General features: G+C 52.0%; 1 protein-coding gene across 13 annotated transcripts in view; it reads right to left on the bottom strand.

Annotated features, from left to right (window-relative positions):
• PCBP3 (poly(rC) binding protein 3) overlaps positions 1-24,294 on the bottom strand; it is a 213,262-nt gene that overhangs the window by 66,973 nt on the left and 121,995 nt on the right. The window lies entirely within an intron of this gene.

The raw sequence follows: 24,294 nt of genomic DNA, 5'->3' as shown, positions 1-24,294 counted from the left end.
GGCTGCAGGAAGGTGGAATGAGGAGCTTGGTGAATGCGGTCCCCCAAAAGCAATCACGAAACTAGACAAAACCGTCCAAACATAACCATTAGGGTGCTGGAAATCGACCAAAGGCAGATGACAAATCGAGAGGCGTTCACGCTCGGAAACCTGCTGAGCCTCGGTGGATGGCGCCGGCCGCTGACGGGCACGGTGAGGGCGAGCGACGGCGACGTGGGTGCAGCCTTAGAAACAGGAACAAGCTCCGGGGCAGGAGCCCAGGCCGGGGAACAGACGGGCACACAGCATTCCAGGCTGCAGGAGACTCCTAAGTGTGCAGTTGGTAAAGAACAGTTGTTCCACTTGGGTGTGCCTGCTGAGGCCCCACTGCTTACCAACGCGGACAGACGTCACCCGAGACGCTGGACCACACATAGCGCGCTACCTGCTCCGGTCTGCTTGTGGAGACACCCGTGCACGCGGCTGCATGTGCACACAGGCGTGCCCTGGCTGCTCACAGAGACCAGCCCTCTGCCCCCTCCTGCCGGCCCTCAGGGCAGAGAGCACCCAGGCAGCGGGTTACCGCAAAGGTGGTCCTTTTTGGTGGAGAGGAAATTTCAATCTGAAGGCAGCAGTCCAACTGAGGAAAATGCAAAATGAAGCAGTATTTTTGGATGGGACCTACCCATGCATTTATTTGCACGCTGTCCACTCCTGGGCCCACGGCCCATGCAGGGCCCCAGCCTGGCCACCTCTGGAGCCTGGAGGGTCGACTTGCTGTCTCAGTCCTGAGCAGGGCTTCACCTCAAAGACAGTGGGAGCTAGAAAGGACATCTGGCTCCGCCTCGAACCCCAAGCTCACCTTGCCAGCCCCCTTCCTGTGCTGGATGTGTGCAGACGAAGGTCTCTCGGGGTGGGGGAAATTCAAACTTGAGATGCCAGAAGTTATACAGCTGTTCAGCGTCAAAATGGACTCCTCTGAGAAAAACCCACACCAAGAGATCTAGAAACACATGGTAAGAACCCCCAGCCCCCCTCAGCTGTGGGTTTAGATGCTGCTTCCAGCCCATCACGGCCGGGAGCACTTGGCACTCTGAGCGCATCCAGCCCGGGCCGCAGGCAGGCAGTGGCTGCACTCCTTTGGGGAGATCTGGCGGATCACAGGACAGGGCCCCAAGCCCGTGGGTGCAGCAGATGAGAGGCAGAGAAACCCTCTAGAAGGAAGGGCCAGAGGCCTGGGGTTAAATGGCCACATTTCCACCGTGAAGACTCATCACAATTCCGACCCAAACCCAGCTGGACCTGCATGAACCCTCACAGAGCGGGTGAAAGGTCACTTAAAAGAATAAAGAGCCAATTTTAAAAGACACTCACTGAGACTATGTGCTCCTGGTACAGCCACGCGGTGAGATGGGTGGACCCAGGAGGACGGGCACGTAAGGTACTGGAAGACGCCGTGACATTAGGACCCTTGGGGAACTGAGACATGGTTTAACAAAGGTGCCAGTACAATTAGTGTTAGACCAAAAAGTAAAAGATTAGACTGATCTGACCTCACACACTACACCAATATAGATTCTCGCACAATTTCAAGAGTAAAAGTATATTCTTATTTCACTCTTTAGGTGTGGGCTTCACATGGCGATTTCCTACCACAGAGGGCAGTGTGGCGAAGGGGACAAAGAATGACTTGCAGTGGAGAGACTGACAGACACCTGGGCCAGGTGACCAAGGTCAGTGTCCACAGTGTAGGTCATGAGACGGCATGGACCCTGGACCCCTGGACGGGACGTGATGAGAAGGGCCCTTCCCCTCTGTGCTCTTCCAAAAACCCATAATCCGAGTCCAGTCATGAGAAAAACATCAGACAAGTCCCGATAGACGGACGTTCTATAAATTCTCTGACCCACTCTCCCCAGAACTGTCAAGACCATCAAAAACAAGGAATGTCTAAGAAAGTATCACAGCCAAAAACAGCCTAAAGAGACAAGGCAATTCAATGTATTCTAGGACAGAAAAAAGACATTAGGGAAAAACTGAGGACATCTGAATATAGAATGGACTTTAGTTTGGTGATAATGTATCAATCTTGGCTCCTTAATTGTAACCAGTGTACCACACTGACATAGGTGTTAATAATGGGAAACTAAGAGTGGGGTGGGTGGAAATCTCTGTGCTGTCTTTTTTTTAAACATTTCTGCAAATCTAAAATTGTTCTAAAGCCTTTTTTCAAAAAGCTATTATCAATAAAATACCAGGGCAGATCATCTGAGAAAATATTTGCAGTATATACTTCAGAAAACAATATGTAAAGAACTTTTACATGATAAAATAAGACGCTGGCAACGTGTGACTAAGATGTGTGCAAGCTCCGGGACAACCAGACGTACTGCCAGAACCCTCGTCAGTAGCCGGTGAGACAGGTGGGGTTTAAGGTGCCCTGTCGTGGAAGCCTGGCCCGGCCTGGGGCTGCCACCCTCGCAGGACATGGCCTGAGAAAGCCGTCGGTCCAGAAGCACCAGAATTTATGTACTGAACATCTTCCCACGTTCTTAAATACCCTCTCCAAAGCCCTTCTAATGGCATCAGACTAACCCCTCATATTTCACCAATCCCCCCATAATTTGGCCACTTCGGTTAATGATGATATTTTTACTTTTATTACTTTGAGAAACAGCAACACCTGTAAATTGTGACTCGCCAATAGGTAAGACACGCCCCTGGCCTAAAGGCCTGCGGGCGGCAGGAGGGGGCGCATGTGCAGCCCTCTGCTCCTGCCCAGCCCTGGGCGCTGCCCACTCAGGACAGTCTTTCTGTAACAGGCATCTGACTTCAGGTTCACGCTGCCAGTGAATTTTCCGGGAGGCACAGGCCGAGGGGTGAGGTGGTGTATCATCACCGTGCCTTTCTGTGCAGTGGCCTCACCGCCCATTGCCTTGCACTGAGGGCGCTGCCCCTCGAGTCACAGGGTCCCCCTTCCAGTGGCCTGAAGCCCCTTCTCCTGCTGACGTCAGCCCAAGCCCCCTGGACAGGAAGCCTAAGGTCACCGAGTGGGCCAGACGTATGCAGCCCGGGCTGGCCTCCACCCACTCCCCTCCCGAGTCCACACCTGCCCTTCAGCTGAAGCCTGTGCACAAGCCCTACGGTCCCGCCAGTCCGCAGGTGTGTTGGACCAGACGTCCTATCCTTCACACCTGACTAGCCCGGTGGGCTAAGGAGCTCTGGGAGGGTAGCGGTCACAGCAGCCCTGGACACCCCCACGCCCCCTCCAGGGCCATTCCCTGCACTCCCGACTGCGTCCTCACAGCTCACCCGCCCTCCCTGGAGAGGCCAGATACCTGGAGCACGAGAGGACGACGGCCATAGGCAGGTGGGGAGGCTGCAGGTGGAGGCGAGGACGGGCAGCTGCTCCCACCCTCCGTTAACATCCCACATTTGCAGACCCTCAGCCCCGCTCTGAAGCCAGTCTTGACGCGCTTACGCGGGCGTCTCCAAGGAGGCCGGGAGGATGATGGTCAACAGAACCTCCTGAACTCAACCGGGGTGGAAAAGCATCTGGGTATTCTAGAAGCCTCAGTCTCTCCTTCACTGGAAGGCGGCCCGGAGATGAAAGGGTGTGACCTGATCCAGCAAAATTACCAGCCACTAGGAGGCAGCAGAGCTCCACTGGCTAAATCCCAGTTCTTCAAAGAAAACAGTTCTCTGAGGGATTCACAAAAACAGACCAAACCTGCCCCCGTGGGTTTCGGTTCGAAGCCATGCCCACTACAAGGGCAGAGTTGATTGGATGCTAAAGACTGCAAGGCCCTCAAAACCGAAAGCGTCTCTCACCTACTATTCCAGAAACATGGGCCAAACCTACTCTAACTGCCGGCTACGGGGCCTCCCCAAGCACCCTGACAACAGCAGTGTCCTCTTCTGACCACCGGCCCCTGGGTGTAGGGGGAGGCGTGATCCACACACACCTTCTCCAGGGGCAGGTAGCTCAGTGGGATGGGGTGGGGGGGAACCCCCTCCCGCAGGGTTAAATCTCTGGGAGATCCCACAGCTTTTCACTCCTTTCAGAAAACAAAGTCCCTGGTCACTGTGTTTCACCTGAGTTAACATGAACACTCTCCCATACCCCCACCCCCCCACCCCCCTAGAAACAGTGCTGGACAGGACCCGAACGCCCACCTCAAGGAGGCTGCGTTTGAGTGGACAAGACAGATGACAGGCAAGACGAAGATAGGCCAAATAGGGCACTAGGCAGTGACCAGTGCTAAGCACAGCCAGGAGGGCGCACAGGACAGGGTGGGGGTGGGCCTCACAAAGGGGCAGGGAAGGCCCACTGTGGTGACTTTTGAATAAGGACCTGAAACACAGGAGGGAGCAGAGCACCCAGCCCGCCGGGCATGTGCAAAGGCCCTGGGGTGGGGGTGGGAGTGAAGAGGGCAAGGGCAGCACGAGCTCGGTGACGGGCCTTCCAGGTCGTCCCAGGACTCCAACTGGTGCAAGAACTGATTCCACCATTGCGCAGCCTGTCCCGAGGAGGGGTGAGGATGTTGGAAGTGTTTTAGATTGGGAGCCTGGACTAAAGCTGTCGCGCCCAGATCCCCAGTCGAGAACAGCCGGTCAGCTGGTTAATGGGCGGTCCTGCGGTTCTTCCCAGCAGGACAGCGTCCAAGCCCGTCTTCCTGCTGCATACTCCCGGCAGGTGGAGGCCATGCCTGACGCTTCTTGGTCCAGCAGCCTCGGCCAGCATGTGGGAGCCTCTCAGGACCCAGTGCCCAGCCGGGACACTCATCGGGAAGGCCTCACCCTCAGCTTCAAGAGCACTCCCTCCGCACTCAGCCACAGTGCCGTCAATTATTTTAACAGGGGTGGACAGGCCCCCAGAGTGTGCAGCTCCACAGGGAGCCAAGCACACAGACCCCCGGGCAGCCCTGCTACCCCATGCAGCTCCTGACGCATCAGGGAGAAGCTGAAGGTCAGCGCGGGACCCCATGTTCCCAGGTCATCAGGGCCGGACCTCAAGTCCACACCGGTTACATCGGCCTTCCTCACTTGAGATTTGTCCCTCTTTTTTCATCCATGCTTTCCAGCTGCTGACTTCTGTGCACAGCTGTCCAAGGTAGAGTTCAAACACAGCTCGCTGGGCAGCAGCTCTGCCCACCTGGAGGCTGTGCTGACCCAGTGCTCTAAGGGTCCCACTTCCTGGCTCCCAGCTCACTCCACTCTGGGGGTCGGCCTGATCACCACGCGGCCCCCCAGACCACAGGCTCATCTTCAATCCTCACAGTCCCAGGTCCCCTGCATGGTCCCCTGTGCCCACCCCAGGAGGTGACCATACACACGTCTCCAGCGCCCCCAGGCACACCTGCTCACACAAGTCTCTTCGAGACGGCAGGTGGTTTTCAAGCTTCTCTGAGCCACAGAAACCTTTCTCCAGACACAGCTTTTGGCAAACGCTCTGCGTGTGAGTCAGTTTGAATGTGCCAGGTGCAGACACCCCTGTACTTCCTGGAACGTTCCAGAAAGCATCAAAGGGAGAGGAGGAAGTGAGGCCCCGACACCCCAGGCCGGGGTCACAGTCCCAGCACCAACCTTCACTATCTGAGGCCCCAGGAGAAGCACTGCCGTGTCTGGAAAAGGTGTGGTTCCACCCAGAGTCCTCCAGGGAGGCCTGTGGGGAGGAGCCTACGAGGCAAGGACGAGAACGTGCTCTGAAAGGGGGACGTGCAGTACCAACATCGGTGTTCCTGTTACCACGTTCCAGCTCATTTCTACATAAATACAACAAGGAAAGAAAACATATCTTAATTACCATGCAAACTGCTTACTGTCAGTCTTTCCTGCTACCATTACTAACATTCTAATAAACTGCCCTTTTCAAAATGCTTTTGTGAAAATGTTTTCCGCAAAGATGCAGACAAAACACGCTGGGCCCAGCCAGAGCCTGGGGCACTGGAAGGGCGCAGCAGCCCACCTCCACTCCTCAGCCACGGGCCTTGGTGAACACGGGACAGGAGACCTGCTCTCTGTCCTGCAGGCTGACTGCTCGCCGTGTCAGCAAGCGCGGTAGCAGGGCTGGACCACAAGGCAAAGAGATGTGGCCGCCCCACCATCACACCTCCGCCCCATTGCTGTCCAGCTCCTTGCCCAGCCTGCAGACACTGCCACTTAAAAATAAATCTGTACAAAGAGATACACTCAAAAATGTTAGAGATGAATCAAAATGAAATTCTAAAAAAAACGGTCAAGTAATCCAAAGGAGGTAGGATGAGTAAACAGAAAAACAAAAACCAGAGAGAGGGACTTCGTTGGTGGTCCAGTGGGTAAAACTCTGCACTCCCAATGCAGGGGGCCAGGTTTCAATCCCTGGTCGGGGAACTAGATCCTGCATGCATACTGCAACTAAGACTCCACATGCCGCAACTAAGAAGTCTGCATGTCACAACGCAACTAAGACCAGGCACAGCCAAAATACATAAATAAATAAATTTTTTTTTTTAAAAAACAGAGAGAACAAAACAAACAATAAAATGACAGCCTTCAGCCCTAACATGGCAATAATTATTACATTATGATATAAATGGTCTAAATACCCAATTAAAAGACAGGGATTGGCAGAATGTATTAATGAAAAAAAGGACCCAACTCTATGGTGTCCAAGCAAATATTATTTTGTAAAAATCAGGAATGATTACATTAACACCAGACACAGCAGACTTCAGAGCAAGGACAACAATCGGGGACAAAGAAGTCATTACATAATGATAAAAAGTCTCTCCATCAAAAAGAGAGCAATCCTAAATATGCATGCGTCAGACAACAAGGCCACAGAACTCATGAAGTAAAAACTGGTAGAACTAAGGGGAAAACAGACAGATCCACGGTTACATTTGGAGACTTTAAGACCCCCTCTCTCAACAGCTTGTAGAACAACTAGACAGAAAACCACCAACAATATAGAAGAACTTAACACCAGGCCCCAGATGAGGTGGCTGACATCTGTAGAACTGTCTGCTCAACAACAGCAGGACACATATTCTTTCCAAACACCCAGGGAACAATCACCTAGACAGACCATATCCTGGGCCAGAAAACTAATCTCAACAAATTGAAAAGAATTCAAATCACACAGTGCATTTATTCTCTGATTATAATTAAATCAAACGAGAGATCAATAACAGAAAGATAACAGAAATGTCTCTAAACACTTGGAAATTAACACACTGCTGAATAATTCATGGACAAAGAGGAAACCTCAAGTGAAATTTAAAATATACAGTGAACTGAATGAAAAATAAAATACAGGGCTTTCCTAGTGGTGCAGTGGTTGGGAGTCCGCCTGCCGATGCAGGGGACACGAGTTCATGCCCCGGTCGGGGAAGATCCCACATGCTGCGGAGCGGCTGGGCCCATGAGCCATGGCCTCTGAGCCTGCGCGTCCGGAGTCTGTGCTCCGCCACGGGAGAGGCCACAGCAGTGAGAGGCCCGCGTACCGAAAAAAAAAAAAAAAAAAAGAAAATACAACATGCCAAAATGTGTGGAACACAGCTAAAGTAGTACTGAGTAGGAAATTTCAGGACTAAATGCTTAAATTAGAAAAGACAAATGGTTTCTACGTTAAGAAGCTAGAAGTAATGTAAACTAAGGCCAAAGTAGGTGGAATGTAGGTGTGGCAGCAGAATAACCCCTGCGCCCACCCCAAAGATGCCCACACCTGAGTCCCTGAAACTGTAAATGTGACCTCTTGTGGCAAAGGGATCCTGCAGATGGGATTAAGGTTACAGGCCTTGAAACAGGGAGACTTCCCTGCATGGTCCAGGTGGACCATATACAGCCACAGAGTTCTTTAAAGTGGGGAGCCTCTCTGACTGCATTAGAGAGAAAAGTGATGAGGGAGGAAGGGTCAGAGAGAGATGCAGTGTTGCAGGTGGGAGGGAAGGGAGGAAGGCCTCCAGAAACTGGAGAAAGCCAGGAAATGCATTCTCCCCGAGACTCCAGAAAGGAGCACAGGTCTGCCACACCTGATGTTAGCTCAGTGAGACCTGTGCTGGAATTCTGCTTTACAGAACTAATTCTAAGATAAAAAATTTGTGTTGTTTTACATCATTAAGTTTGTGGTAATATTTTAAGGCAGCCATAGGAAATGAATACAGCGGGAAATAATAAATATGAATGGAAATTAATGAAAACATAGATAAACAATAAAGAAAAATGAAATAAAGTTAGTAACCTTCAAACTGGAAAATGCTTGAAGAGAAAAGGAGAAAACAAACAAGAGATATGAAGATAAGCCACCACTACAGATCCTACAGATGTCAAAACGATAATGTGGGATTATTATGATGAACTACTTCAAGCCAACATATATATCAACTTAGATGAACTGGACAATTTCAAAAACCACAGCTTCCAAAACTGACACAAACTAAGAAAGGAATTTGAATACCCCTGTAAATATTGAAAACGTTGAATTTGTTGTCAAATACCTTCCCACCAAGAAGACTCTAAACACTGGGAAATTGTGCCAAACATGTAAAGAAGTGATAACACCAACCTCACACAAACTGCTTCAGAAAAATAGAGGAAGAGGAAGTAATTCCAAAGGCATCATACAAAGCAAGCATAACTCTGATTTTAAAATCTGACAAAGATGTGAGCAATCTGAAAATGGCAACACCAATATCTCTAATGACCATAGATGCAAGCTCCTCACAAAAATATTAGCAAGAAAAATTCAAGAATCATGAAGAACGAGGATTTACACCAGGAATGCAAAATTATTTTGCAAAATATTTGCAAAATCTGTCAATATAATTCACCACATTAAGAGGATCTAGGAGAAAGTTAAAATTTCAACAGATGCAGGAAAAATCTTTTGACAAAATTCAACACCATGCATGACAAAACCCCTCAACAAACACATCTTTTTGTTACACGACAACTCTTGCTTTCCAATGGCATCAACCTGATTGCTGACTTGCTTGATCCTTCAAGACACAAGTTGTGGCATTTAGGATGGGGCCATGATGCAGTCACTGGTGTTGACCTAGCCTCAGGCAGGAACCCGTGGTAAGAGCTGGGTGACAAGCAGAAGCCCACGATCCTTGGGGAAGGTAGAAGCTGGAGGTGAGCCCCACACTCATCCTGCTTGTCCCTGAGGGTGTTTTCCAAGTGGGGTGCAGAGATTGTAGATAGGGACTAAGAAGGAGCACCCAAAACCTGTGTGAAATCCCCCTTGGGTCTTTGGTGAATCCTGTGTCTGCATAAAATGAGACTCTGGGCAAGGGTGGGGTGGTCAAAACTAACTGGGAAGTGGGGGTCACACTGACAGCTCAGCTCAGCAGGAGCCAGTGTGGGGCCCTGGAGTGAAGGGACCCCAGTGAGAAGACCAAGCTTTCCACAGCAGTTGCACGTAGGTGACGGGGACTCTGGCAAAATGGAAATAGACCTGCCCTAACAAAGCCGAAACTCGAGTCTTGAGAGGAGCAAGGGGGCCACTGACCACTTCATTCCCTGCCGGAACAAAGGGGGAACACGTGGGAGCCCTGCAGCACTTCATCCGTGATGCTCAGCACACAGAGGAGAATTCCCAGACGCACAGTGAGCCACGGAACAGCCGACAGGGTCTGGGCGTGACCCAAACACTCACGTTGGCCACGACCTCAAAGTAGCTGTGATGATTATGTGATAGAAAATAGAGGAAAGGTAGACAAAAGGGACATGGAGTATTTCAACAAAGAATGAAAAGTTAAAGAAAAACCTGCATTCTACAACGGAAAATTACAAAATATGAAAGAAAAAAAATCACTGTGTGCAGCTACCAGGGGACAGAACACAGTAGAAGTCCAGGGCAGTGAACCTGAAAAGCAGTCAACAGAAAAGGTCCAAAATGAAGGACAGAGAGGAAAAAAGAAAAAGGTTAGCAAAAAAAACAAACGGAAAATCCAGAAAAGAGCATAGCAGGGAGATACATTGAAAGGGTTCACCCAAATATATGTAACAGTTTAAAAATAACAGTAATAATGTTGTTACTAACAATTAATCTATGGAACTATTTTTTTTTTCCCTTAGAGAATATTCCACTTGGAATATAGAGTTAAAATTGCCATGTAGGGCTTCCCTGGTGGCACAGTGGTTGAGAGTCCGCCTGCCGATGCAGGAGACGCGGGCTCGTGCCCCGATCCGGGAGGATCACACGTGCCGTGGGGCGGCTGGGCCTGTGGGCCATGGCCACTGAGCCTGCGTGTCCGGAGCCTGTGCTCTGCAGCGGGAGAGGCCACAACAGTGAGAGGCCTGCGTATTGCAAAAAAAAAAAAAAAAAAAAGCAAAATGCCATGTTATGAAGTTACTTGAAGTAATTTTTTCCTATTTGGTTGTATCACCAACTTGACATACATTTATATATTTAAACTAATTAATTTCCATATAATTTCAATATTTAGGAGTGGCTTCCTCATACTTTCTTGATTTAGATGTTTATTGATTATCCAAAAACCTTTACATGATGCCATTGTCAAAATTATATAATAAGATTTTCATTCACAAAAAGCTTCCCATTTCTGTCCACTTCGGGTCCCTCCCTTTCAATATAAGTAACTAAAAAAACTCGTTTGGTAAATGCTTCCATTGTCTGTTGTTAAACATATAAATGAATACATTACATACATACACATCTGTATATGCACATATCTGCCTTCCAAGGGTAGAATACTATGAACAAGTCTGCACCCTGCTTTTCTTTTTACTTAATGTATTCTGGAGATGACCGTAAACTGCAATACAGAAATACCCTTCATTCCATTTCTATAGTTGCAGAGTACTCCACTGTATAAGTAAACCACAATGGACTCAACCCATAGGTGAACATACAGATCATTTCCCATCTTTTGCTATTAACATAGTGCTAAAATGAATACCCATGTGTATACCTATTTCCTATACCTGTTGGTCATGCCTATTTTTGTCAGTGATGCTCTGGGATAGAGTCCTAGAAATAGGACCATGGGATCAAAGGGTAAACACAAATGAAACTTTTCTAGACATTGACAAGTTCCCCTCCATAAGTACTATAATAGCTTGGGTGGCTGCAACACAATACCACAGACTGGGCAGCTTAAACAACAGAAATTTATTTTCTTGCAGTCCTGGAGGCTGGGGGTCTGAGAGATCAAGATCTGGGCAGGGTTGGTTTCCCCTGAGGCCTTTCTCCTTGGCGTGTAGGTGGTTGCCTTCTCCGTGTCCTCCCACGATCATTTCTCTTGTGCATACACGTGTCTGCATCCTAATTTCCTCTTCTTGTAAGGATGCCGGTCATGTTGGGCTAGGGCCCATCCTAATTACCTCATTTTAACTTAATTAGTTCACCGAAGACTCCCAGCTCCAAATATGGTCACATTCCAAGGTACTGAGGGCTAGGGCTCCGACACATGAATCTGGAGGGCACGATTCAGCCTTGTGCTGCAGCACTGCTCTACACCCCCAGCAATGTGTGTGTCTTTCCTCACACAATTCAAGAACTCTAACCTTTATCTTAGGTCTGTCTGCCTCAAATGTCATGTGGTTGTTTCCATTTCCCACATCAATCTGAGAACCTCTGTTCTGAAATAGAACAGTTTAATTGCTGCTCATTTTGAAGTAGGAGAGTTTAATAATTTCCATTTATTATCAGTAGTTAAATAATTAATCCAACCTGTCAACTCTCCCTTATGTTTTTTTTCTGTTTCCTTATTTAATGTTGTTGGCTTATATGAAATATATTTTCACTTACATTCGGGTATAAAAATACTGAGCTAGGTCTTAGACATTTTGCTTGTTATCTTCTTCAGTAACTTAGAAGATATTCATTCTCTTTCCTTCTATCCCTTATTTTAAGTAGGATCTAAAATTGAAACAGAATCATTTCCCCCCATCATCGAGAATCAGGAAAAAAGAAAACTATATCATGTTTGTGCCACCGTACCAGCTAGCATTGCCTTAACTAAGCCCATGAGTCCGAATACTTTAATTACTGTAGTGGCTACTTTGTGACTAAAAGTGACCAGAGCACTTGCTTATCTGAGAGCCAGAAAGACCTTGGGCCTGATGTCATCCCGGGAAGCTGGCCCCTCTGGAGAGGGCGCACCGTTGTTCCCAAACCTCCCACAAGTCCCACTCAGTGGTGCACCTCAGTGAAGGGCCTGATGTGACACCACATGCCCCAGCCTTAAAACAGCTTGCCCAGGGCTCAGGGGCACCGAGCCCGGGTCTTGGCAGCATGGGGCCTTCTTGTGGGAAGGGGGCAGACAGTAAGTTCCATGAGCACCTGTCCCTAGATCCTGTGGACAATCTTGTGTGTGACTCACGGGAAGATTCTGCTCTAGGGAAAGACACACCAAGGTGCTGGGGAGGGAGGATGGGCCCAGGCTCTGGGCACGGGGCCCTGTCCCTCTAGGGCCGCAGAGCCCTCCCTGCCCCCACTGCCGCTCCCACTGCCCTCGTGGTAACTGGATGCACGTGTGGTCAGCGGCAGGGCCAGCTCCCGGGAGGGACGCGAGGCTGTAAGACGTGCAGCTGCTTGGGCTCTAAACGAGGCTGGCTCTGGTCCGTAGGGGGCGGGGGTACGGAGCGGTCAGCAGGGACCCGGGTGGTTCTGGGTCGAGAGCGGGGAGCAAACTGAGGCACAAAAGTACCTTGCACCTGGCTCCACATGCCCGGCCATCATGACAGCCCTGACCGGCCCAAGCAGGGTCACGGGGAGAGGCGGGGACCCCGGCAGAGAGGAAGGGAGCAGAGGGTGAGAGAGATGAGGAGAGCCCAGAGGGAGACAGACAGACTGACGGATGGAGGAGGGAGACAGAGGCTGAGGGCAAGTGAAAATGAACCCAAGGGCCAAAGAGGCAGAAGCCCCGAGGTGATGCGGGGCCTGCAGCCCAGGGTCCCTGACAGGCGCCCCTGTGCCGTGCTGCCTGGGCCCACAGGACACCAGAAACAACGTTCAGGCCTGCCGCGGGGATACGGCTGCTGTCACAGGGCAGCGGGGCAGGCGGGGAGGGCTCTCTGAAGACTCAGGTCGGCGCTCACCTGGCCCGGCTCAGACATCCCTGCACAGAGCGGCCCGGGGGCGCCGGCATCGCTCGCTAAACGCCCTCTAACTTCTAAGGGGAAATGAGGTCGGCTCCCCCGTCCCTCCTGGGAAACCATGTGACCCTCAGGGTGACCAGGTCCACACGTGTGCGCTGACCGTGGGGAGAGAAGGGCCCGTTCAGAGCTGCACTGTCCGTCAATGGCGGACGGAAGGGACGTGGTGCCTTGTAACCTCCAGGCCTGTCCTGCAGAGGAAACCGAGAAATGCTCCAAAAGCGGGCAGCCGAGTCTGCCGGCCCTGGCCAAGACCAGCTTCTGGTCTTGCTCGGTGGGGCACCCTCCCTGCTCCTGGGGGCCCACCCCCAGGCACCACGGTGACCCTATCAGACCGGACCCCCCACCAAGGAAGGGAAGAGCTCAGGGAGGAGGGTCCACCCAGCTCAGCGATGCCCACACCACCAGGCCTGGGCTGAGCGGGGCCCTCGGGGAGCTCCTGGTGACATCCCTCAACCCACGGCCACAGGAAGTCCACATCTGGGTCCAGGGACAGAGCACCGCGGGCCCTGAGGAGCCTCTGCGCCCAACCCGGGCTTGGGACCAGGCCTGGTGGAGCTCTGGGACCCTCAGCCCCGGAGCGGTGAGCGGGCGTGAGTCCCGTCAGGACGCCCTCTGGGGAAGGGGCGGGCTTGACGCAAGGGTCCCTTCATGAGAGGCTCGGGGGATCTAGTTTGAAAAAAGTTTTAATTTCTCACTACGAAGTATTTCAAACCCAGAGAAACTAAAAACTATGAGACAGCAGTGCACTGGATACTGAGAATTTACAAATGCGAACACTGCACTCTATTTGCTTCAGCTTATTTTCAAATGAATGGAACACACAAAAGGCCACTCTTCCAGCCGCCAGGCCTCTGCGCTGTGCCTGGCAGAGGCCCTGCCGTCGCGCTCCCACCAGGCTGCACACAGCGCCCCAACAAGACCTCCCATCGCATCTCGCGTTCAGAAAATGGTCACCAAGGGCACCATCTGCACCGCCCCTCTGCCGCTTACACTCAGGACTGTGCCATCAGGGTGGTCCCACTGGCGCCCGCAGATCAACGCTTAATGTGCCCACGGTGTATTTACACATCCAGCCTCATCTGACCAGCACCTCCCAGCATCTGACAGGGAGCTGCTCACGCGTCTCCTGGGCGCGTGGGCCTGCTCTTCCTCGAGTGCACCCCGAGGAGCGGGGCCGCTGCTGTCCCAGGTGGGAGCCGGGTCTGGCGCCCGCACAGCGTCTGGGCACCCTTCAGCACACTTGTCGAGCCTCCCCGAGTCCGGCTCTGTCTGCCTGGGAAGGCAGGCCCCTTAGACACCGGCAAGCACTTCGTCCCGGGGGCTCTGGAGCCTTCCTATCTTTCCTTGTCCTCTGCCTCCCTGATCTGTGGCCTTCTCTGCCGTCTGCATGCAGGCTGAGGCATGAGGAGGGGCCTGGAGCACACCGAGGACCCTGGGCTCGTGGTGGATGTGGGGAGGCGGGGTGAGGCGAGGGGGCAGGGCTGGCGGCTCCCCGCACTCAGGACAGGAGCCAGGTCTGGGGTGTGGCTCTCCAGGTGCCCAGGACGCGAGGGGGGACATCTGGCGGTCGGGGATGCGTCTCGGGAGGGGGGAGCCCACACGCACGTCTTGCGAGTGGAGAACCCAGGACAGTGGGCAGAAGCAGCGTGCTCGCGGACACATGGACGAGGAGAGCCCATGGGGTCCAGGAAAGGAGCGTCTGGAGGCCGTGCGGGCGGGGTGGTCACAGCCCAGGGCCGAGAGGTTTTCAGAAAGGAGCACCAGAACAGTCAATAATTCACTGCTGTTAGAACCCGGCAGGTCGGGTGTGCACTGCATCCGGCAGCTTTGGGGCAGGAGGAGGTGGAGGTCTGGCCGAACAGGAAAAGGACAGGCTGCAATTCAATGTTACTCCAAAGATTCAGGCCATGCGGTTAGTAAATGAAACATAACGAGGAGCCATAGATACTCAAAAGGGAAGGGTGTTAAAATGATCATTTGTGATCATGTAATTCTCTACCTAACACATCCCAGCTTATGAGACCCAATAGGACGTAGTTTACTAAGATGACAGATTATAAACTAAAGATGCAAGAATAAGTATCTCTCCTATACATCGGTAACACTTACAAAAGAAGCCAAGGATAACCTGACTAAGGGCCACGCAACACACTGAGGAGACCACGGGGTCTGGCGAGGCCTGTGTGTGGGCAGAGCCTGCCATGCCCCACTTGGAAGGACCTCCCTCCCAGCCGGAAGGTGTGACTGAAATGGGAGGCCACAGAAACCATGACAGAAGGACTGCAGTGTTCCTCGGGAAGCACAGAGGTGAGGAATAAGGCGGGTCATGAGTTGGCTTTTTGGCAGAGGGACAAATTCTGAGATGCTGTGGATCGCAGCACTCGGTGGGGGGAGGGGAGCGCGGACCATAAGTGCCTGGGATGAAGGCGGCATCTCTCATCAGTAGGGATTTGCGTTAATTGTAAGTGGCCCTGAGACTCCAGCCCAGCACGATGTCACCCCACTGGCCCCACTCCTGCTGGTCTGTGCAGCTTTCTCTACCACTGGAGAGCAAACCCCGTAACTTAGGGCTGAACACAGTGCCCACTTATCAGCTCACGGCCAGGAGGCCCGGACATGGGGTGGCTGGTCCTCATTCACACAGGACTCAGCCACTGCTGTGGTCTCCCTGGGAGCCGGGCTCTTCTAGGCGGAGGGTGTCTCTGTGGCCACCGGCTGGGCCCTCTTGGCTCCCAGACGCCATCTGCCTCTCCTGGTCTCTCCCGCTGGAATCCCCCTCACCTCCCGTCTCTGTCTTCTTCCACCTCCCACGTCCAGACCCAGACAGAAGGGCTCCTGAGATTAGGTCAGGGCACCTCCCTCTGAGTCACTCAAAGTCAGGTGACTAGAAACCTGAATGACATCCACAAAATCCCTTTGCCAGGCAACGCGACACAATCACGGGACAACGTCCCACGTGCCGCCCACTCTCAAGGGGGGAGTTCAGCAAGGCCTCTAGGCCGGGGTGGAAGCCTACATATCTGCCCACCACACCTTGTCCTGGGCTGACTTCTGGTATGTTCCCCAGCGGGAGGTCCTGCAGGGAGGTCCAGGCGGCCGCCAGGGCAACAGAGGAGGAGGGGCGGGGGCAGAGAGTACCGTGCAGCGAGGCGGCTCTGCGGGAGCACTTGGCGCCCGTGCAGCCGCATCGGCTCCTCCAACCCCAGGGACACTCTCTGGGGCCTGGTGACTTCCGGCTAGTGACACGGCTCCTGGGGGCTGCTCTGCAGAGGACCCTGAGTTCGACCCCCAGGCTAATGCCCAGACTCGGCTGCTCTCAGCCTCTGTTCCTCGTTCTAAATACAAATGAGAAAATACCCACCTTTCAGTGACATGAAAAGCACTCTGTAATTTGCAAAGTGTTATACAAATGAGGAACTTTAAGCCTGATTTTGCCAGGATAATTCTAGAGTAAGAATAGGAGATAAGAGAAAGGAACAGACGAAGGTGAGGAATGTGTTTACTGTATTGTTTCTGAAAGCGTCCGGGTCCAAACAACGCCAGGGCTCAATTATTTGCTGGGGCTGGGGAGAGAGGAAGGTCTGTGCTCTGGGGAGAACACATCTGACCATCCCCTGTGCGCGGGGCCAGGAGCCGGCGGGCGGTTTACGGTGGGGGGGGGGGTGGGGGTGGAGACGTGGGCCTTGCGGCTGGGCCGTCTCCTCCAGCGGGAGACACCAGGGAGGCGGGCAGCACTGTCTCCAAGGCCACAGCTTAGCTGCAGCTGCCTCTGCGCGCCCTTCTCCATGCTGCTGCGCTGGAGGCCCTAAGCGGCCCTAAGACTCAGAGGGACAGTTGGCACCCCAAGACGACCGGCCAGCTCCGTCGGCGTCACGAACAGACATGGGAGGGATGTGCACCATAGTTACAAACGTGACTAGTTTGTAAACGTGATTACTTTGAACTCCGGCAGGCGACGGGCACAGCGGTGTGGGTGCTTCGCTGTTTCCCACCTAGGTTGCCTCACCTCGTCGGACTGCACGAGCCTAACATGTGCTAGTGCAGCCCAGCAGTGGCTGCAGCGACGTCCTGAAAGCCGCACTGTCCAGAGAAAACCTCAGCCCAGGGCAGAGAACGAGCAAGAAGCACACAACAGGTCACCAGCCGCGTGGAAAGGGCGCTTCCAGGGCGGGAGACAAAGCGACAGCGAGCGGCCTGACACCCGGCGTGGAGCCCATGTGGAGAGGGGCACGCACAGCGGGGGCACAGACGTGGGGGGGGCCGGGGGGGCGTCTGTGATCCCTCTGCCCTCTGCCCAGGCACCTCCTTTTCCACCGAGAGGCTGCCGCAGCCCGTGGGGAGGGGCGGCCGGCCTGGGGCCACACGCGGCTGACATCACCCGGGTACCGCTCTCCTCGGACAGCGCTCAGATCCAGGTGGTCGTGCTGGAGACCAGCGGTGGGGAACGCAGGGCCGCTGTGGGCAGAGACCTCCCAGGGTCAGGCGAGGGGTCGTGGTGATGAGAATTGGCTGGGCCCGGACCTTGGATTACAAAGGACGCCAGGGCCAGACAGGCTCGAGTGCGGGAGGGTGGATGGCAGGCCGAGGGCGGGCCGCGCGGGGGGGATCCGGGGTGCCGCGAGGGCGTGGCACCCGGCCCTGGGCAAGGGGCAGAGGCCCGGGGGGGCCAGGGCAACGGAGCGGAGAGTGAGGGCGGGGCGGTCAGGCCTGGCTGTGGGGGGGACGCTGAGGGGTCTCGAGGTCACCAAGGAGCCCGCATCTCAAGATGAGCCTCTTGGGCACGAAAGGGGCGCGCCTGGTGAGCCGCCGCACCGCCCTCGGCCGGCTGGAGTCCCAGCTCCCTGGAGACTGCTACAAGAAGAGGCATCACCTCCCCAGCACGGGGCTCACGCGGCCCCAGGGTTCAGAGCCCCGGGCAGCTCCAGGGTCCTGCTCTCCACGGCCACGAGGCGGGGCCACCGTGGGGGACGGGGTGGGGACGTGTTCGGCTCGGGTGTGAGTGGAAAGCCCCGGGCGAGAAGCGCCCGAGCACCTCCCCCCGCCCCAGCCCCCGCCCGGCTTCCCCACCACGAGGCCCGGCCGGCAGCGCTGCACCCCGCGAATCCAGAGACCCACTCCGGGCGCAGCCCGAGTCGGTAGAGAACCAGCCGCGCACACCTTCAGCAGCTCGCGCTTGGTGACAAGTAACCTCGGGACAGTGGGAGGCGCCCACCGGGCCGAGGGAAGAGCTCTCGCCAGCAGCCCTCTGGGCCTCCTGGGCCCCGAAACCCCACGTCACTTCAGGAGGGCGCTTGTCCTCTTCTCATTAGATTTTTGAATTATATTCTGAGGCATTGATTTTGTTTTAATTAAAATTGCAGTTTGAGAAAAGTGTTGAGACACTGAAACGGCAGCCCCCGCATCGGCCCAGAGCCCGGCGCCCCGCCTTGGCCCACCTGGGACCCCACCTGCTGCCCCTTGGCCTCCCCGCTCCCGAGTCTCCCAGGAGATCTGTACAGAGGAGAAGGGCCACCGTGTTTTCCACTGAAGAATTCGTTTTACTTACTTACTTGACAACGTTTTATTGGGATGTAATGTGGAACCTTGAGAAAAGTTGCGTGAACATTACAACAACTTCTGCAGGTCCCTTAACTGTCCCCCATTGCTCACAGTCAGGCCTGTCTGTTGTTGCACAGGTGTTTGTTCCCCATCAATCCACACCGGCTGAGAGTGACTACAAGACAGCACTTGCCTTGACCCCAAATACTTTAGAGCATATTTTCTAAAACCAAGGGCATCTGGGTAGGCAGAGTACAAAACCAGTTATCAAAACCAGAGCACTTAACGGCGACACAAGGCCTTTACCCAGCTTCCGGACCCCCCCAGCAGCTCCCACCAGACACACTCTGACTGCAGCAAGTCCTCATACTAAACTTTCATAAAAGTAACAGAAGAGGGCATTCTAGAGCTGTGAAATTAGCAATGCTGTTATAAACAATACCTCCCTTCTTAAAAGTTCAGCAAAACAAATTTCCTGTGATGTTAAATATCATACAAAGTTTTTTTTAAGACAAAAGAAAACAGGAAACAAAATAACAACCCTACTGACAATAAACACACATCATAAAGCCATGCTGACAAAAATAGAAAAACTATAATATCTTTAAGTTGATTAAAAGACAGTAAGATAATGATGCAAGAGATGAAAAACTATAAATCAGAATTAGAAAAACTCAAAATTTAGGTCATAGAATTCAGGAAAGAATCAAGAATAAAAGAAAAAATATTTCAAAATCAGGATGAAATTAGAAGACACACGAGATTGAATAAACACAACAGAGGAAAATAGAAGAAAGAGAACATTTTTAAAAGTCAAAAACAAAATAAAGCAATGAGAAGAATTCAAGAAGAGTGATACACAGAGAAGGAAACCAAGAACGCCAGACAGACAGGAACAGAGCAGAGAGAGGACAAGGCACAACCGGGCACCTCTCCAAAGCACAGCTCCTCAAAACGCCTCTTAAATCAAAGAGGTACTTACAGCTAGAGAGGTACTTAAAACTGAATGCATTGCTGGATTTGACCTGCTAACATTTTACTTAGGGTTTGCGCATGTGTCTCAGAAGGCAGAGTTACCTATAGATGACTTTAGGATTACTTGTGTGACTTTTATACCACAACATTGCTGATCTTATCAAATGACTCAGGGAACTTCTGACATTTCTGTTCTCTAAAACAATTGCACACCTTAAGAATTATGTTTCCTTTTGGATGAGTGAGAATGTGCTGTGGAGTAGGACCTCACTGGCACCTCAGTGAGTGCAGACTCTGAGCACCGTTTCAGTCATTCCCATAGTTATCCAGACTTTCTACATCATATGTGGCAACGTTTTCACGTTTTGCTCTATTCATCTCTACCTTTATCTTCATTAAGTTTTCCTACTGTGTCTTGAATTATTTTGTAATTCTTCCTCTAACATTTAGAGTCATAGGGTTGTTTCATTTATTTTAAGTGCTTCCAGCGTTCCAACATTTTCTCCTGGGAAGAGTTTTGACAGCATCCTTCATGTTTTGATGTGCAGTATTATCTTATTTTCATTACTTTTTATTCAGTTTATGCTTTTATTTAAAAGCATTCCCAAATCTCTAGATATGTAATGGAGTCTGGGTTACTTCTGATTATCATTTTGTGGTTAATTTCCATTTTTACTGTACTTAATGATTTACGCTGTTGAAAAATTAGATTTCCTTTAAAGTAAAATACATGGTAAATATGTCTGTGAATGGTCCTGGTGTGTTTGAAAAATAGAAGGGAAGAAAGTAGGGAAGGAAGGGGGAGGAAGGGGGGAGGGAGGAAAGCAGGTAAGTACACCCCGCGTCTGGGACACAATTTGTCAGGGATGCCATTCAAAGCCCCACACCCACATGAATTGGTCTGTCCTCTTGAGTTTTCAATTAAAGTCCCCGTTACGGTACTGGATCTGTCCATTTCCTATTCTTAGAAGTTCTTCCTCATAAATTTTACAGCCATGTAATTATATACATAAAAGCTCAGGAGTATCATATCCCCTTAGAGGATTGTAACTTGTCAAAGTGAAGTATCTTTAACCCATTTAATGCTTTTTATCTTTTTCTTGAAAATAATGTTGCTTGGCCTGCTTCCCAGTGATTACCATTTGCTTAGTACTCCTCCCATTAATACATTTTCTGTTTCTGTGTCAATTTTAAGACAATCTGAGTTTTGCCTTTTAATAGAGAAATTTCACATACATTTGAACTAATGCCACATGACGTCTTGCTTTACACATTTACTTTGATTTCTAATTTATTCCTTCTTCTCTACCTTTCTTTTTTTTTTCGGTGACTTAATCAGGTTTTCTTTGTTCCAGAGGTTTTCCTCCACGAGATTTGAAGCTGCGCAATCTGTCCCTGTGACTGGTGGCTCCTGGTACATTGTTAACGTGTTTAAATGCACATTCATACACTATAGGCTTGAATAGTATCTACGTATTCCCCCAGAAAAAGAACTGATGTTTAATGATCTTTCACTCTTCTCCTTCTCATCACTACATAAATACATATATATAAGATTTTTCGGTTTGTAGGACAGAAACAAGATGGTGGAGTAGAAGGACGTGAGCTCACCTCTTCTCACGAAAACACCAAAATCACAACTAACCGCTGAACAAACCATCGACAAAAAATAACGCTGGAACCTACCAAGATTTTTTCAACCATCATTTTAATCTGCATACCAATAGGCACCAACAGTTATTTAGAGTAGCTACGTGCTACCCTGGATTCTTTCCCCATTATCAGTGGAACCAAATGCTAACCTCTCTTGTGGATGGCTGTCTTTCTTCATTTTCTCGGAGTCTTAGGGGTGAGGCTGGAGACCTCTGAGTCCCTGACTGTCTGAAACACCCTTCCTTTGCCCTTCGACTTGAATCCTGGCTGTGTCTCAAATTCCAGGTTTGGAATCCTTCTTCCCCAAGAACTTTGAAGATATTGATCCAATTAATTCTAAAGTATACATTTGTCATAGAGAATTTTGACGCCAACTGAGAGCCAGACCCTTGCACCTCCTGCCAGCCACTTTGGGGGTTTCTCTTTGGTCCTGTCCCGAAATTCTGTCCCACAGTATTCAGGCCCTTGTGGTTTCTCACCATCCCCTCAACCCCCAACCCCCCCGCCCTTCAACACTTTACCCCCGACACGCTCTGAGCCCTGAGAGGCTTCTTCCAGGATGCCTCATCATCCTCCCTCAGCCTTCTCTGCTCTCTGCTCTTCAGACTCCTATCCACAGAGAAGAGAGCCTCTCAGAGTCCTCATGGTCTCACCCTTTCCTCTCACACTCTCCACCTCTCAGTGGCTGAGGCCTGCATTCTGCAACAGCTCTGGTCCTTTAGGTTTGCATTCCGGAATAAATCCTCGGTTCATTTGTCCAGTCACTAATTCCTTCTTCACTTCTGTCTGTTCTGCAATTTAAACCATCCTCATTATTCCGTGTTGATAACTTTGCTTTCCAAAATTTTTGTTTGTTTCTTTTGAAGGAGCTGTTTCTTTTATGAATATTCTTGTCTTCATGCCATTAAGTCTTCGCTTCAAATATGTTCTTCTGCTGCATTTGGTGCCTCTCCTGCTGTCTGGTCCTACTCAAATGCACGGCAGCTCTTGGCTATGCCCACAGTTTTGCTTTGGAGAGGCGTGACTCACCTGCCATGGATACCGGTTCTGGGCCGAGTGTCTGAGTCCTCATACTTACCTGCAATAGGCTCTGCACGAGTCGCCTGTGATGTTTTCATCCACAAGCATTATCTGCTTCTATCTCTTAATAATTAACCAAAAGTCTGAGCCTCTGACTCAGTTACCCCTGTTTCAGCAAGGATTCTACTGTTGCTGCTGCCTTAAAGTTTCTGTCTTCGGGGGGACTCTGGTATAAGTGACAGCAGATGAATGTTCTCAAGTAACTGTCCTGTTCCAATCTGCAAGAGACTGATTTGTGTTCCGATTCTCCTGTCTTTTTACCGTATTTAGGGTTTCTTTCATAGCCGGTTGATAAAAGGTCTAGAAACACCCTTCTTAAGTTCTGGTTGATAGATTACTCTCAACGGCCGCAGCCTGGGGCCCGTGTGTGGCCTCCACCTCTTCCCAGCCTGGCCCCGGGAAGGCCCCGCAGAGGCACAGGTCAAGTGCGCCCGGGGAACACTTGCCTGAGGCCCCAGCGCAGAGAGGGGAAGACAGCGGGACTCACAGGTAGCAGAGAGCGTGGCAGAGGGCAGGCCCTGCCCCGGCAGTGATGGCCCGAGGACAGGCTCTGGAGCAGACCTCCGGAAACAGGGGCAGCTTTGCTTCAGGAGCAGAAGCTAACCATGCAGCCACTCTGTATTTATGTAAGACATACCCTGCAATTTCCCTGTTGTCTGTAATTACCCTGTGTCACCACGTAACACTTGCCCTAGTTAAATGGTTGGCAGTTACCATGGAAACCAAGTACTGTTCTCTAACTTGAAAAGGTGGTTGTATTTTTAAAATTTTTCTAACATATTCTACTTTGATAGAGATTAATTTACAGCTGCCACCAATGTGGAGAGAAAGTCAGCTGTGGCCACCAGCCATGTCTGTTGTCCCAGCCCCTCCCACCAGGAACGTCCGCCCGTGGAGTCGCCATCCGTGCGCTCTGCCCATGCCACGCCTCTCCCCACGCCACGCCTCTCCCTGGGCGGCCGCTTCGGCTCCCACGGCAGACCACACGCAGGCTGGGGCTCCCGCCATCCCGCTGCCCTCCCCTGGCCCAGCCGGGCCCCCAGTCTTCCAGGCATGCCTGCACAAACCTCATGAACCGGAAGACGTTCAACCGTAAGTTGACCCACAAGAGATTTCCTTTTCCTGAATGCCACAAACGGGTGAACACTGGCCGTTCATGAGGACGACACGCATCTCACCCCGATTTCTCCATCTTCTCACCTCCCGGTTCCCCCCTCTGCTTCCTGGGACAGACTGCCGGCCCGGCATGTCCATCGCTGCCAGACGCCACCCTCGTGGCTGGACAGTCCCTCTGTCCACCTCCCGCCCGCGCAGGACCGGGCCCCCGTTTCTGCTCATCGACAACTCCCCCGCATCCCCCTCTCTTCCCACGGCAGCAACTCGGTAAAGCCCTGTCCTTGCTGCCCCAGCTCTTCCCCTCTCTGCTCCTCCATGGGCACCCACTTTCGCTCTTGTCCCCTCCAGGCCATCCGCTGGAAGCCCAGTTCTCCCTCCCCACCAACAGCAACCAACTTCGGAGTCTGCCCGGCTCCGAAGACTTGCCTGGGACCCCCCTGCTGGTTCCTGGGGTCCACGCCAGGCCTTTCTCCTCCCTCAGACGCCCCTTTGGTGGCGCCAGCGTTTCCTGCATGGCATCCGCACGAGCCCACACCCCCAGTGCATTCTCTCTCTGAGGCTCCAGTGCCATCTGTCCAGCTGTGTGCTTGACAGGTGCACGAATGTCAGCATCTCACCTGCACGCGTCCAGAGGCCAATCACTCCCGAACCAACGCGAGCACTGGAGACACTCTGTCCTCACTGCCCCTCAGCCCTAGTCCTTGCCGCTGTCCCTGCCCCTCAGGTCACTTCCACTCTCTCAGGGATTCACACTGGCTCTACCTTCAAAACACAGCCAGAGTCTGGCCAGCCCTCGCCACCCCCTCACACCACTCTCACCTGGGCACAGGTAAAGCCTCC

The sequence above is a fragment of the Orcinus orca genome, chromosome 5, assembly GCF_937001465.1.
Source record: "Orcinus orca chromosome 5, mOrcOrc1.1, whole genome shotgun sequence".
In the NCBI taxonomy this organism is placed as follows: Eukaryota; Metazoa; Chordata; class Mammalia; order Artiodactyla; family Delphinidae; genus Orcinus; species Orcinus orca.
Note: the sequence above shows the minus strand (reverse complement) of the source record. Positions and strands in the feature narration are given on the sequence as shown.